This window comes from Clytia hemisphaerica, unplaced genomic scaffold, assembly GCF_902728285.1.
Source record: "Clytia hemisphaerica strain Z4C2 unplaced genomic scaffold, Clytia hemisphaerica genome assembly, whole genome shotgun sequence".
Taxonomy (NCBI): Eukaryota; Metazoa; Cnidaria; class Hydrozoa; order Leptothecata; family Clytiidae; genus Clytia; species Clytia hemisphaerica.
The window spans coordinates 308,965-325,486 of record NW_027104207.1 but is presented as its reverse complement, the minus strand read 5'-3'; the positions used below and the strand labels follow the sequence as shown (position 1 = coordinate 325,486).

The 16,522-nt window shown below is 36.0% G+C and overlaps 1 protein-coding gene and 1 long non-coding RNA gene across 2 annotated transcripts in view; both read right to left on the bottom strand.

The window, feature by feature from the left end:
• The window catches only part of LOC136815453 (N-alpha-acetyltransferase 50-like), a 431,221-nt gene that overhangs the window by 401,901 nt on the left and 12,798 nt on the right, over positions 1–16,522 (bottom strand). The gene's annotated exons all lie outside the window — the stretch shown is intronic.
• On the bottom strand, positions 6,936–8,045 carry LOC136815425 (uncharacterized). Its single transcript, XR_010847713.1, has 3 exons — positions 7,965–8,045; positions 7,672–7,800; positions 6,936–7,227 (listed from the first exon to the last, which is right to left on the bottom strand). It is a non-coding gene; the product is annotated as an uncharacterized lncRNA (long non-coding RNA).

The following is a 16,522-nucleotide window of genomic DNA, read 5'->3' as shown; positions in this document are numbered from 1 at the left end:
CTGGATTCCAGGTGTCAGACAACACAATCGAACCACTCCCAAAGTACTTGAATACCATCAGAGATTTCCCCACACCGCAGTCCACAACCGACATCAGGAGCTGGTTTGGGCTGATAAATCAAGTCGCCAACTACGCTCAGCTGAGAGACCACCTCGCCATATTTCGACCATACCTTTCCCCGAAACATCCTTTCGAGTGGACAGATAAACTTGACACGGCGTTTAACGAGTCTAAGACAGCTATAATTGAAGCTATTAGAAAGGGTGTTGAGATTTTTGATTTACAGAAGCAAACGTGCCTACGGCCAGACTGGTCATGCAAGGGTTTTGGTTGTTTTCTTCTTCAACAACATTGTAATTGCCAATCTGCTCTACCCGATTGTTGCCCAAACGGTTGGAAGATTACGCTTGCCGGTTCTCGTTTTCTCCAAGATGCTGAGAGGCGTTATGCACCTATAGAGGGAGAGGCTTTAGGTGTGGCTTGGGGCCTCGAACAGACTCGATATTTACGTTGGGTTGTGATGACTTACTCGTAGTTACCGATCACAAACCTTTGACTAAACTCCTCGCCGACCGTAGACTTGATGAAATCAAGAACACTCGTTTATTTCGAATAAAACAGAGAACATTGCCATGGTTCTTCAGCATCGTTCACATGCCAGGACGCTTCAATGGAGCATCAGACGCTACCTCTCGACATCCTTCACCTTCAGATGCAGTTGATTATCTCGAGGAATCCGATCTCATCGAATCAGCATTGATGGCTTCTATCCAGCAATCGTCGACATCTGACTTCTCGTTGTCCTGGGAACGGCTAGCAAAGGTGACACATTCGGAAATGTCATCGTTATTGCAGTGTGTGAGAACAGGTTTTACTAATAACTTATCAGATGAGCCGTCAGTTAAGCCATATTGGCAATATCGTGAATCTTTATACGAACTAGATGGTGTGATTTTATATAATGATCGTGTAGTGATCCCTCCAAGTCTTCGTCAGGAGCTTCTGCGTACCCTACACTCCGCTCATCAGGGTGTGTCAACCATGGAAGCAAGAGCTCGTGAAATCGTTTTTTGGCCAGGCTACACGAACGACATTGCTGACACTCGTAACCGTTGCAATGACTGCATCAAAAACGCACCCTCTCAATCACATATGCCTCCTGCTCCACCAAACATACCCTCCACACCATTTCTTCGATTTAGACGGCCAGCATTACCTTGTTGTTGCCGACCGACTCTCAGGCTGGCCGGAGGTTTTCAAATGCAAGCCAGGATCTCCTCAATCAGGATCGCAAGGGTTAGTTTCATGTCTAATCAATTGCTTCGCATGCTACGGTGTCCCTATCGATTTATCGAGTGATGGCGGACCTGAGTTCATTGCTTCAAATACCGAGTCGTTCCTCAAACGCTGGGGTGTCAACCATCGTCTTTCTTCCGCCTACCACCCCCAGTCAAACGGCCGAGCAGAGGTTGCGGTGAAGACTGTTAAACGGCTTCTTCGATCCAACACTTCACCTTCCGGAACCCTAGATACAGAGAAATTCCTAACCGCCATGTTACAACTTCGCAACACTCCCGACCCAGAGTGCAAGTTATCTCCCGCCCAGGTGTTATTTGGAAGACCCCTTCGTGATTTGATGTCATTCGTCAACCGTTTGGAGAAGTATTCAAACCCCAACGTCCGACAAATTTAGAGAGATGCTTGGGAGGAGAAGGAAGCTGCACTTCGAACTCGCTACCATCGTACTGCCGAATCCTTAGCATCTCACGCCAGACCATCACTACTGGGTCAGAAACCGTTCGATTCGGACACACGAACGCTTTTCCATGCGTGACGAACGGGTTAACCGTTCGCGACGAATTGTTTTGCATTCGTCGCGAACGCCCCACGAAAAAGTTTTATTGAAACCGTTTGCGACGAACGCTTTTGCTTTTTAACCCGTTTGTGACGAACGGCTGAAAAAGAAAACCGTTCGTGAAGAACGCTTACGAAAATTTGAGATATGAAACCATACGCGAAGAATGCTTTTCCGTTTGCCGCGAATGCTTTTAAAGAATCATTCATAAAACCGTTCGTTTAACATACACAACGAACGGATTTTAATGGGAAACGATTTCTAAGAAAATTTATTTTACATTTACTTGGATTTTTGGAACGGGAAAAGAATTCACTTATTGAGTTACTTCTTTCATTAAAGTTTTTTCAAAAGGATAACTTTATAGAAGGGGTCAAGATTGAAATAAAAGTCGCTACAGATTTACAGCAAAATTGCTTTAAAAAACAGTTCGGGGTTGATAAGGTATAAGGAAACTTTAGGTAAAAATCATTTGTAACTTTACTTTACAAATCGAATCTTCATTCCGTCTAAAAAGTCAAAACATTTGAGAAACAAAATCAGAATATTTAAGTAGTTAAAAGAAAAACTTTGAAGATACCCCTGTCTCGCCACGAATGATCTTTTAGAGAACACTTGTATTAGAATAAAAAATGAAGTGTGGTATATCCCTGTCCCACTCATTGAAATTCTTTGTTATTATTTTCGACAATGCGACATTGTGTAGAATAGAGAAAGTGGTTAGTTATAGTTTGGTAAAAGTGAACTTAGAAACACTCGTAAAAGTTACGAAGAAAGCAATTTGATAAAAGTGATCTTTGTAACACTCGTAAAAGTTACGAAGAAAGCGATTTGATAAAATCGATCTTAGAAAACACTCATAAAAGTTACGAAAAAGCGATTTGATTAAAGCAGTTTTAGAAACACTTTCAAAAGTTTTGAAAAAAGCGATTTTAAAAGTTACGAAGCAAAGCGGTTTGATAAAAGTGATCTTGGAAGCGCTCTTAAAAATTACGAAGAAAGCGAATTGATAAAAGTGATCTTAGAAACACTCAAAGTTTCGAAAAAAGCGATTCGATAAAAGTGATCTTTGAAACACTCGTAAAAGTTACGAAGAAAGCGATTTGATTAAAGTGATCTTTGAACAACTCAAAGTTACGAAGAAAGCGATTTGATTAAAGTGATCTTTGAAACACTCTTAAAAGTTACGAAGAAAGCAATTTGATAAAAGTTACGAAGAAAGCGATTTGATAAAAGTGATCTTAGAAACACTCTTAAAAGTTACGAAGAAAGCGATTTGATAAAATTGATCATAGAAAACACTCATAAAAGCTACGAAAAAGCGATTTGATTAAAGCGATCTTAGAAACACTCGTAAAAGTTTCAAAAAAGCGATTCGATAAAGTGATCTTTGAAACACTCGTAAAAGTTACGAAGAAAGCGATTTGATACAATCGATCTTAGAAAACACTCATAAAAGTTACGAAAAAGCGATTTGATTAACCTTTCAAAGCCGCTAACTTTTTTGAAAAAGGCCAAAAAGTTCATCATTTTTTTCTGGAAATTTATTCTTTCAAAGGCAATTTCTCGACCAGGACAAACGATTCAGGTATCAACTTTGGTATCGTTGGAAAGCTCTTTCTCTCAGCTACAAAAAGTAGCAGATTTTTTTCTCTGAATCTCAAGTGGTCTGGAATTATGACCAAAAGACTGTGTATCGGTAAAATGACCTTTTCAAAACGTATATATACGTCTTTCGCCTCCTAAGGGTTAAAACTGTCTTAGAAACACTTTCAAAAGTTTCGAAAATTGCAATTTTAAAAGTTACGAAGTAAAGCGGTTTGATAGAGAATAGAGTAAGAAACAGATGTGTATATGTTCAATCAAATTGGTTGATCCTCCTGAATGAGTTCAATAAAAATTTCAAACACAGAAGCGACTTCATTTTATTTTTAATAAAATCAAAATTTATTTAAGACGTTTCAGTGTCATCCGACCACCATCATCAGTTTAAAAACATTGAAATGAAAATTTCTAATCTGAAAATGTTAACAAATTGTTTTAAAAAAATGTACAAACGAGGATAATTGGTAAGATCAAATAAAAGAATACGCTATATGTGAGATTTGTTCTCCAAAAACAAGACACGGTGAAAAGTTATCAGTCCCCACCATTTTTGAAGGAGAGATCCAAATCAAAATTTACGTTTTCTAGTTTTGAATGTCTTTATTTTGTACATATTCAAAAACATTTGAACACGAAAATCATTGTATCATACGTTAGAAAACAATGGACTATTACTAATGCTTTCGAGCGACTTTCTTTTCCAAAGCGTTCGTTATAAACGCATTCTAGAATTCGACTCGTCACTAGCGTTTAGTTCGAAAATTTGCACGTTTTTCTACTTCCTTCCCTTTAATTTCAAGAAAATGTTATACATTGTAAAAATGAAAATCAAAGCTTTTATTAGAGCGTGGGAGATTTCTATCACGTAATAAGCATTGGAATGTCTTCTTTTTCTTTTAAATGTTGCAAAAAAGGGGAGAAAAATGTTGCCCAAGAATGGCGGCCTTCTTGATCTTGATAAAATGACACTGCATTGTCTTCTTTTTCTTCACAGAGAGCGGAAAGTGAATTTCTATGGAGGATTGTTTCTTTTTTCTTACCTTGTACCTACCTCGACAAAAAAGTAAAAAGTCAAAGAAAAATCAAATGATTTTCATCAGTATCAAATAAACTTTCTTTACACCCTGTGTCAGAGATCCCGTTTGAAGTCAAAATAAAATGAAATGATTTTAATTATTATTAAACTTTCCTTACACCCCTGTCTCAGTGACTCCGATTGAAGTCAAACGATAATCGAATGATTTTAATTATTATTAAACTTTCCTTACACCCGTCTCAGTGACTCCGTTTAAAGTCAAAGAAAAATCATATTATTTTTATCATTAAAATTTCTTTATACCCCTGTCTTGGTGACTCTCTGGTAAGTCAAACAAAGATAAAATGATTTTCACCTAAACTTTAAAAATAGTCAATGTGAGCAAAACCTCTGTTAAAGATTTTGTCTTAATTGAAAGGTCTGATGATGCTGGCTGATGTAGTAAAAACAAGTGCGACAAGATTAGAAAAAGGATTTGAAAAAATTGAACATTGAATAAAAAGGCATTCCTCAAACAAAGGGACTTTTACTAATACTTTTTCGAATGTTTTTATGTTTATAATAGAATTTTATAATCAAAACATTCGATTGTAAATTTGCTCAAAATCAACTTTGTTATTTTTTTTGTTTACAAAACCAAAAGAATGCGAGGTCACATCTCGAAACAACTTTTGATCTTTCACTTGTTTGCAGGATATCGTTGCGTAAAAAAGTAGCTTTTATTTATCTGGCTCAGCATGAAGACAGTGCCTAAAATAAGCTCCTTTTATTCCCATAAAATACCTTTAAGGACGATAATCTTGAGAATTGTTAAGAAGAGCCATTCAGCACAAATGTTTTAAAAACTTACAACCGCTTGTCACGAACGGTTTTTTAAAGGATTGTTCAAAAGCATTCGCGGTAAACGGAAAAGCATTCTTCGCGTATGGTTTTATATCTTTAAAGTTTTTAAAGCGTTCTTCACGAACGGTTTTCTTTAAAAACCGTTCGTCACAAACGGTTTCCCGTTCGTGACGAACGCTTTCATAAAAAAAAATCATAAGCATTCGTCACGAACGGGTGACCCGTTCGTCACGCATGGAAGACCCGTTCGTCACGCATGGAAAAGCGTTAGTGTGTCCGAATCGAACGGTTTCTGACCCAGCAGTGCCACTCCAACCACTTCTAGCTGGGGACCGATGTTATGTCCAAAATCAAGCTGGCAATTACCTGAAGCGATGGGATCGGTCAGGTACTGTCGTTGAAGTACTTGACCATGATAGTTACGTTGTCAAAGTTGATGGATCAGGACGTCTGACTCGGAGGAATAGACGATTTCTACGTAAGTTTCAACCTGTGTCTCCATGTATCCCATCACCACCGCAGCGTTCGCAATCCACCGGTTTGCCGCCTACTTCAACACCTGAAGTCCCTGCTCCAGCTGATCGTCTACCTACCACTCCACCTGACTCAGCTTCCACCCCTCCGAATGTTCTGTTGAACTGTGAACCTGAGAGTGGAAGTAATGTGGAAGCTGAGCCCCTTGTTGATGACAACGTTCCCCAAGAGTTCGACTCCGTTGACTACCCTACTGCCGAGACACAGACGCGTGAACCTCGAGTCAGACGTGCCAAAAAGTTTTACGAACCTGGAACTGGTAAATGGGTCTCTCGTTGAAAACCGTTCAGATATATTGAACTCGGGGGGATGACTTTATTTTTCTTGTCGTTTAGATTATATTCATCGTAAAAGATATATTAACAAAAAGTAAACGCGAGGAGGTTTCCTTCAAACATGTCGAGATGGTATTTTTTCAGGGGGGTAAGAACACTGCGTAAAAGTCATTGGAATACGCGCTGTTATCTTAAGGATACTCTAGGAATTACACGGTAATACAGGGCGCGCAACCAAGTTGAACACAAGCTGTTCAACCTCGAAAATCGGACTCTAGTTGTACCATAGTTATCCAACCATGGATAACTTCGGAATCCCATCCGTACAACTTAAGAATCCGAGCGGGACAACCATGTTATAACTATAGAAAACAGTTATCCTACCACGGAGCGAGACAACCATGTTATAACTAGAAAACAGATTAGGTCAACTATATACAACTTTCTCTCGTGTCGAGTGATCAAACAGGATAACTCAGGTCAACTATGCTCAACCGTGTTTTAGTGGGCAGGACAACCATATACAACGAGGAAATGGATTGGTCGAGTCTACGGAATTTTTTTTATAAGAATAAAGCATTTCAGGTGTACTACCTAGTGTGCCAGTTTATGCTAATCAATCGAACATAGGATAATTGGGATGCTATTCTGGATTTTTCTCGTTGAATGCAACTTTACTTTGATAATCATTTGAGTAGGACACTGAGATAAAATTTAGTCAGTTTGTCAATTGTAGTAATAGTTCATTTCTTGAATTACTTTAGAAAGTATTATACAGATTGTAGGTTAAATATTTTACAAAATTTTTACAAAATGTTAGTAGAAAAATAAATATCAAAATAATAAATAAAAAGGAAAAATTAGTCGATTTAAAATTCTCGTGGCACTTTGTGCGACTACTTCATTTATCAGCCACGGCACAGGTCGAGTCTTATATACTTCTTCTTCACCTTTACCCGCATCTTCTTTCTCCTCATCGGTCATGCATTCTGGAAACAGTTTATTGATTATATTCCTCTCCTCCTTTGTTAGATTTTCTAGCAATAGCAGTTGCTGCCACTTTCCGTTTGTTGAGTAGCTAAAAAAAAGAAAAATAGGTTATTATTAAAGAGTCACTTGAATTATTAAAATTGAATTGAATTAGTGCTCTGAGAGGAAAAACTTCATTACAATTACAAATCCCAACCATTTTAAGAAAAAGGGAAGAAATGTTCATGGCCTCTCAGCCAAAATTTCCAAATTCTTTTATGATATTTTATGCTAATTTGTCTTAATATTATGCTATTTTATGTCAATTTTATTTAGTAATTCTATAAAATCAAAAATATTTGATCATGTACCGTCCAGAAAATAATTAAAAATGAAGAATTTTATAGCTCCTGAACACAGCATATTTTATAGAAACACTCGGAAAGAAGAAGAACTAGAATTTTTGACACCCCTTTCTCATAGACCCGGTAGGACTTTCAGCTAGTTTGGATGAAACAAATTTGTTATTATATTTATTTCCTTTTCTTATTACCATTTATTTCTTTGTCTTCTAATGAGACGATGTTCATTCTGTGATAAGTTTTCTCCACACGTCTTTGACATTGCAGAGAATTGATGTTTCGGTTCCGTCCGCTGGGCTCGCAATACGTTTTTCGATTTTCTGTCGAGAGAAAATGATAAAATTATACTCTACTTCTTAAACAAGATTATCAAACAGATTGATTGCCCTTTATCTTTATTTAAAATTGAAAATAACTTGAAGAAAGAAAGAAATTATGTGTTTTAGACAGGTTATTCCAAAAATAACTAAAAAAGTGTACTTACATGATCATTGCAGGGCCTCTTTAGCATTATTGACGCATATTCATCGCCAAGTCTTTACTTCTTACCTTTGTTTCACACTTTGGCCTACTGTAAAGTTCGAGTGAAAGCATGTTACAAGATTTCGTGACAAATCAAGTCAAGTCAAGTCCTTTCCCCCTTTAATTTCTGCCAATTAAAATCTCTTTATTAAAATTTTTCTGTAAGAGATTTAATTGGACTGCAATTGAATATATCATAATTTCTCCACAATTATAAATGTGTTAACACAGGGTCCCAAAGGGAATGGTGTTGTTTAGTTCAGACAGTTAATTGTAATTTTTTTGATGAAACCGCCGAACAAATTTTTCAGCCTTTGAAATATCGCCGAGAAAAGAGAAAGTATACGAATCGTTAAGAACATTTTAAGGCTTTAAGGCTAAATGGAGAATCAACTTCTCCGTAACTGCCTAAATGATCGTTAAATTCTATATAAATATTATTCAAATCGGCATTCTTTGAAATCAAATCCGTGATAGCAAAATCAGTCAAAAATTTAATATAAGAACTAAAGTGTGATGTGTTTTGCGAGTTGAAACTCACAAAAGTTTTTATGTCTAAAGCAGCGGCCGTTTTAAAATTTGGACAGACAATAGGTAAGAGGATACCATTCATTAATATCTAAAAATATCTAAAATTTATGGAGGATTCCACGAGAAGTGACGCTAAGAAATAAGGGATTTTGTGCTTATTTTTGCAATGTGGAGATCTCGTTTTTATTAAAAACGGTGTTATCTTTCAACGCACTCATCAAGAGTGTATAGAATTTTTCATCAACTTAATATCCCCATGAGCGCGTGCCTGAGTACCTTAATGTAGATGTTTTTATACTCTTCCATATCATAGAATTCTATATTACACAACAAGTAACAATGTTTACAACAAAGGATTTCTATCATATATAAAGTCGTTATCTAGGGAATCTGTATTCATTTCTTGGTGCCTAGGGAATTTTCTATGCAGGACGATTCTTACTTTTATTTCGTTAATATCGCATTGCGATGTACAATGAAGGAACACCAATTGAGTCTCTTTTATGTTCCTTATTGAACAGTTTGAGAAATCATGCCCTGGAGAATTCCATTTAATTCCTTCTTGTTCTTGTTGCAGAGAATGAATTGTTTAATTTGAATTGAACAGATCTAGTTTCAACAATGATCCTTTTTATTCTTTTTTTGCGGGATCAAAAGTGTTCTTATACGTAAAAGAACAGTTTCACTTTACCGCGGAGAACTGTTTGTCCTTTGTATGGAAGGAACATATTATCCCTTGAGAGAAGGGGAACAATAAAGTTCATATGTTCATTTGAAAATAGAAGGAATGAACTGTTGTTTCATTAGTGAGAACATTTTATGTAGTTTTTTATAGGAACATTTTATCTTTGTTGTTAGCTATATTTTGTTCTTATTTAAACAGTATAAGTTAATGATCAATTTGTTACAAAATGATTCAAATGGATTGTTCATGAAAAATGAACAAAATAGACAACATTATAAAAATATAATGTTCTATTTTAAATCTGAATGATTTGTATATTTAAAGAGAACAAAAGATAAACGTATTCAAAAAATGAAATGGACAATTAACAGCACTTATGTGTGCATTTTGGCGGGCAAAATACAAATACCCCCTCGTAAGAATATAACCAATCAAACATCAAGTTTCTTAAAGAATGCATTCAAAAAAATAACAAAAATAACAAAAGGACCCCCGTAAAGAATATATATATTATTTTAGAAAGGTATAAAAGAGAAACTATGAACATTGAATATTATAAGGTGGGCCATAATGGCCCGCCGGAGGGTGCTCTTCGTAGACTGGCACTCGGTCAATGGATCAGCCAATGGAAAAAGAAGACTGTCATTCAAGGAGAATGATAAAGGTAAATTTACCTGCCCAGCTAAATTGTGTTTACATTCAGACTTTGAAAGCAAGAGAGGTTTGAGAAAACACATAGATAACAAGCATCCTTGGTATTACTATTTTGATGACCAGCCAGAAGTTAAAAGGGAAGAAATAGAACTTAACCAGCCAAATATCCAAAAGAAAGCTTCTACAAGTTCTAAACCTTACTACTCAATCGATGAAGGGATCGGTAAATCGTTTTATAAATGGCTAACTACTACTTGTGGAGGAGGTAAAAACGACAGAGAAGCCAAACAAGTGGCCAAACGTGCTTTGAAATTTTTGATGAATAGCACTGGGGATAACGAATCCCAAACACCTTTATCTTATGAACTGATTGACTGCTGTTTAGGGTCAACAACAATTATACTGAAATTTTTAACTGTTTTAGAGGAAGAATGGAAATTATCTTCTTCAGGAGCATTGAATTATGTAAAAGCTATATCAGATTTAATGGATTATAGAAAATCATTTGGAGTCAATGATAACAAATTGAGGTGTTTTACAATAACAGAAGTTTATTTGAGGAGAGCAAAAGAAAATTTGAGAAAGAAGAAACGTCTTGACGGTACAAGAAACTTTAACTTAGAGACACTTATCGGTCGTGATAGCTGGGCCAGCTTAGAGGAAATGGAAGCAGTAATACCTTATCATATCTTCAATTTTAAAGAGATTGTCAACAAATGCAAAGTACAAAAGCCTCTGCCAAACAAGATAGAACTTACATTCTGCACTCGTTTTATTACAACCTTTTTATTTCTTCGTGTGAAATGTAGTAGACCAATGACATTTCAATACTTGACTCTACAAATGATCGAAAAAGCTAAACAGACTGATGGTTTTATTGACCAAAGAGAATTCAAAACGACAGGTAAATATCTCTTTGATACACTAATTTTAACTGAAGAAGTATTTACTATATTAGATACATACATAGACTTTATTCGACCACTTGTGAAACCGACTTGTGATTACTTATTAGTATCAACGACAGGCAATCAGTATCAATCTCTAACAACAGCAATGACAATACTTGTTCATCAAGCCATAGGAAAGTATATCCATCCAACAAGATACAGACAAATAGTCGAAACAACAAGTGCTGATAGATTATCTCGTTCAGAACAGGAAATAATATCAGAAGACCAAAAGCATAGCTCTGATGTTGCAAAGGTACACTACAAAAAGAAACAATCGAGAATAGTCGCTACACAGGGACAGAAATGCATGGAGAAAATGCTAGGCACGGCTCGCCAGGATCACCAATTGGCGATTTCAGGGGTATTTAGAGATTTAGCTGCATTATCAAAAAGTCCATTTGTTACAAAACAAGCTAGTCTAAATGTCGACGGTGGACAATGTTGTTCGAAATCAACAAGCAACAATATGGCTATCCCAATTGAGTCAGATGATGAAGCATTTGAGCCCAGTAGTATCGAATCTCAATGCACAGAAGTGAACAGCATTATGCAACGCGTTCAATCAATGTGTTCATCCAAAGCTATTGCAAGTCAAAATCTAAACAATTCGGCAGACATAGAAATGGAAATCATCAGCTCGACAGAATCATCTACACCAATCAGATCTGGGAAAGAGAAAGCCTACAATACACGAAAGATAAGTCAAAGTGTTGAAGTAAAAAAGGAGATTGCTATAAGGGAAACAGCAAGAAGATCTTCCAGAAATGTAAAATTTTCGCAAAAGGAAGATGAAGAACTTTTAAAGGGATTACAAAAGCATGGAGAGAAGAACTGGGCAGCTATCATAAAAGATGAAACTTTTGACTTTCATCCATCGAGAACTCGTGATTCTTTAAGAGTACGAGCAGATTCCGCAGCATTTAAGAAACTTATAAAAAATTGAATTTAATTGTAATCAAAAAAGGGTTTTTATTAATAACTAAATTTTAAAATGTAATTTGTTTATTTAAAAATTTAAATGCAATTCTAATAGCACACATCAAAATATATTATGTCTCTTACTTCTTTCTTTTGTTTTACATTATTAACTATCTGTTCCTATAATGCAATAAATTAACTGTCACCCTTTAATGATTACTTGTCGTTATAGCTTCTAATGAAACTTACTTAAAATCTCATATATTTTGGTTCAGAACGGAATAATGAAAATGAAAAGTTTGAAATTAAATCTTAAAAATGTCTTTCTTGTTACCCGTTGTTACCCGTTGTTACTCGTTATTACCTGTTGTTACACTTTTTCTCGAACTAAGTCAAAGTGGCCGAAAAAGTTTAAGTCCAGAATCGAAAGTGCCTCTTGTTACTCGTTGTTACCCGTTGTTACTCGTTATTACCTGTTGTTACACTTTTTCTCGAACTAAGTCAAAGTGGCCGAAAAAGTTTAAGTCCAGAATCGAAAGTGCCTCTTGTTACTCGTTGTTACCCGTTGTTACTCGTTATTACCTGTTGTTACACTTTTCCTCAAACTAAGTCAAATTGGCCGAAAAAGTTTAAGTCAAGAATCGAAAGTGCCTCTTGTTACTCGTTGTTACCCGTTGTTACTCGTTATTACCTGTTGTTACACTTTTTCTCGAACTAAGTCAAATTGGCCGAAAAAGTTTAAGTCCAGAATCGAAAGTGCCTCTTGTTACTCGTTGTTACCCGTTGTTACTCGTTATTACCTGTTGTTACACTTTTCCTCAAACTAAGTCAAATTGGCCGAAAAAGTTTAAGTCAAGAATCGAAAGTGCCTCTTGTTACTCGTTGTTACCCGTTGTTACTCGTTATTACCTGTTGTTACACTTTTTCTCGAACTAAGTCAAATTGGCCGAAAAAGTTTAAGTCCAGAATCGAAAGTGCCTCTTGTTACTCGTTGTTACCCGTTGTTACTCGTTATTACCTGTTGTTACACTTTTTCTCGAACTAAGTCAAATTGGCCGAAAAAGTTTAAGTCCAGAATCGAAAGTGCCTCTTGTTACTCGTTGTTACCCGTTGTTACTCGTTATTACCTGTTGTTACACTTTTTCTCAAACTAAGTCAAATTGGCCGAAAAAGTTTAAGTCCAGAATCGAAAGTGCCTCTTGTTACTCGTTGTTACCCGTTGTTACTCGTTATTACCTGTTGTTACACTTTTTCTCGAACTAAGTCAAATTGGCCGAAAAAGTTTAAGTCCAGAATCGAAAGTGCCTCTTGTTACTCGTTGTTACCCGTTGTTACTCGTTATTACCTGTTGTTACACTTTTTCTCAAACTAAGTCAAATTGGCCGAAAAAGTTTAAGTCCAGAATCGAAAGTGCCTCTTGTTACTCGTTGTTACCCGTTGTTACTCGTTATTACCTGTTGTTACACTTTTTCTCGAACTAAGTCAAATTGGCCGAAAAAGTTTAAGTCCAGAATCGAAAGTGCCTCTTGTTACTCGTTGTTACCCGTTGTTACTCGTTATTACCTGTTGTTACACTTTTTCTCAAACTAAGTCAAATTGGCATAAACGTGGTAATAACGAGTAACAACGGGTAACAACGAGTAACAAGAGGCACTTTCGATTCTGGACTTAAACTTTTTCGGCAAATTTGACTTAGTTTGAGAAAAAGTGTAACAACAGGTAATAACAAGTAACAACGGGTAACAACGAGTAACAAGAGGCCAATTTGACTTAGTTTGAGAAAAAGTGTAACAACAGGTAATAACGAGTAACAACGGGTAACAACGAGTAACAAGAGGCACTTTCGATTCTGGACTTAAACTTTTTCGGCCAATTTGACTTAGTTCGAGAAAAAGTGTAACAACAGGTAATAACGAGTAACAACGGGTAACAACGAGTAACAAGAGGCACTTTCGATTCTGGACTTAAACTTTTTCGGCAAATTTGAGTTAGTTTGAGAAAAAGTGTAACAACAGGTAATAACGAGTAACAACGGGTAACAACGAGTAACAAGAGGCACTTTCGATTCTGGACTTAAACTTTTTCGGCAAATTTGACTTAGTTTGAGAAAAAGTGTAACAACAGGTAATAACAAGTAACAACGGGTAACAACGAGTAACAAGAGGCACTTTCGATTCTGGACTTAAACTTTTTCGGCAAATTTGAGTTAGTTTGAGAAAAAGTGTAACAACAGGTAATAACGAGTAACAACGGGTAACAACGAGTAACAAGAGGCACTTTCGATTCTGGACTTAAACTTTTTCGGCAAATTTGACTTAGTTTGAGAAAAAGTGTAACAACAGGTAATAACAAGTAACAACGGGTAACAACGAGTAACAAGAGGCACTTTCGATTCTGGACTTAAACTTTTTCGGCAAATTTGAGTTAGTTTGAGAAAAAGTGTAACAACAGGTAATAACGAGTAACAACGGGTAACAACGAGTAACAAGAGGCACTTTCGATTCTGGACTTAAACTTTTTCGGCAAATTTGAGTTAGTTTGAGAAAAAGTGTAACAACAGGTAATAACGAGTAACAACGGGTAACAACGAGTAACAAGAGGCACTTTCGATTCTGGACTTAAACTTTTTCGGCAAATTTGACTTAGTTTGAGAAAAAGTGTAACAACAGGTAATAACAAGTAACAACGGGTAACAACGAGTAACAAGAGGCACTTTCGATTCTGGACTTAAACTTTTTCGGCAAATTTGAGTTAGTTTGAGAAAAAGTGTAACAACAGGTAATAACGAGTAACAACGGGTAACAACGAGTAACAAGAGGCACTTTCGATTCTGGACTTAAACTTTTCGGCAAATTTGACTTAGTTTGAGAAAAAGTGTAACAACAGGTAATAACAAGTAACAACGGGTAACAACGAGTAACAAGAGGCACTTTCGATTCTGGACTTAAACTTTTTCGGCAAATTTGAGTTAGTTTGAGAAAAAGTGTAACAACAGGTAATAACGAGTAACAACGGGTAACAACGAGTAACAAGAGGCACTTTCGATTCTGGACTTAAACTTTTTCGGCAAATTTGACTTAGTTTGAGAAAAAGTGTAACAACAGGTAATAACAAGTAACAACGGGTAACAACGAGTAACAAGAGGCACTTTCGATTCTGGACTTAAACTTTTTCGGCAAATTTGAGTTAGTTTGAGAAAAAGTGTAACAACAGGTAATAACGAGTAACAACGGGTAACAACGAGTAACAAGAGGCACTTTCGATTCTGGACTTAAACTTTTCGGCAAATTTGACTTAGTTTGAGAAAAAGTGTAACAACAGGTAATAACAAGTAACAACGGGTAACAACGAGTAACAAGAGGCACTTTCGATTCTGGACTTAAACTTTTTCGGCAAATTTGAGTTAGTTTGAGAAAAAGTGTAACAACAGGTAATAACGAGTAACAACGGGTAACAACGAGTAACAAGAGGCACTTTCGATTCTGGACTTAAACTTTTTCGGCAAATTTGAGTTAGTTTGAGAAAAAGTGTAACAACAGGTAATAACGAGTAACAACGGGTAACAACGAGTAACAAGAATTCGGTACTGGAATTTTTAGGCTCGAATGATAACGTTCTAAATGTAATTCATTTTCTGGTTTTATTTCTTGTTTTAGCTTTCTTTGGTAGAAATGGAAATAATTAGTCATAATTTCGAAAGGGGAGTAACACTGAGTAACAAATATAAGTAAGGATATAATGTCAAATGTTGAAACTTAGGCAAGTTTTATCCACCTTTATAACCTAATATTATTTAATATATTATGATCATTTGTAGGAAATCATAATAAATTATACGATATCAATTAAATACAAATCGTATCTTCTGTATAACTATAAACATTAAGTTTAACATAATCCTAATACCTTTCTTCTAATTGATTTTCAAAGGAATAAGGGTTAAAATCATTTCATACCTAGTAAGTCTTAATATTATTCTCCTATGTCAGAAAATCATAACAAACTGATTGACCATAGGTATAAAGAGAAAAAGAGCATTTTAGAATTTTCAAGAAGCATTTGATAGCACAAAGAGGGCGAAACAGAAGGTAGCTAAAAAGTCCCATCCCATACAATTTACAAGGTCAAGTATTACTATCAGAATCACTGCATATGTTGATAATGTCTTTCAATACCACTTTTGGTTGAAAACGTTCAGCCATCAAAGTCATTTTGCTCCCCTCTGCTTCACCCTCTGTATCTGTTTCTGGTATGATAGTTATAACGTTCTCTTTGTTACTGGATTTCTGCTTTCGATCTTGATACAACTTTGATCCCTTTGAAGAGCCAGTTTGAGAAAACTCCAGCTGTTTGTATCTGCATTTCCTTTTATTCTCTTTTTTCAATTCGTCGCTGAAAGACTTGGTCTCGTTTGTTTGAAGGCTTTGAAATAGAGATTTTTCACTCAAAAACTGGTTGATTCCCGATCGCTTCTTAAAGACGCCACTGTTCGATGTTTTCTTGAGAGACATTGCGCTCGCGAACTACTTCACTAAACGCGAAGTGAACACTCCTCGTTCATATGCCTTAAGGGAATTAATATTCGCGAGTTTTCCCGAAAATTCGCGAAAATTAATCCTCGCGAAAATTATTTTCGCGAAGACGGGAATTCTAAATTTTCGCGAGGATAAAATTTCGCGAATCAGCCCCTTTTTAACCGAATTTCTTTCATTTTCCTAGGGGTTCAGGCAAAAATCATGATTTTAAATTTTTCGCGAGGATTATATTTTGCGAATTTCG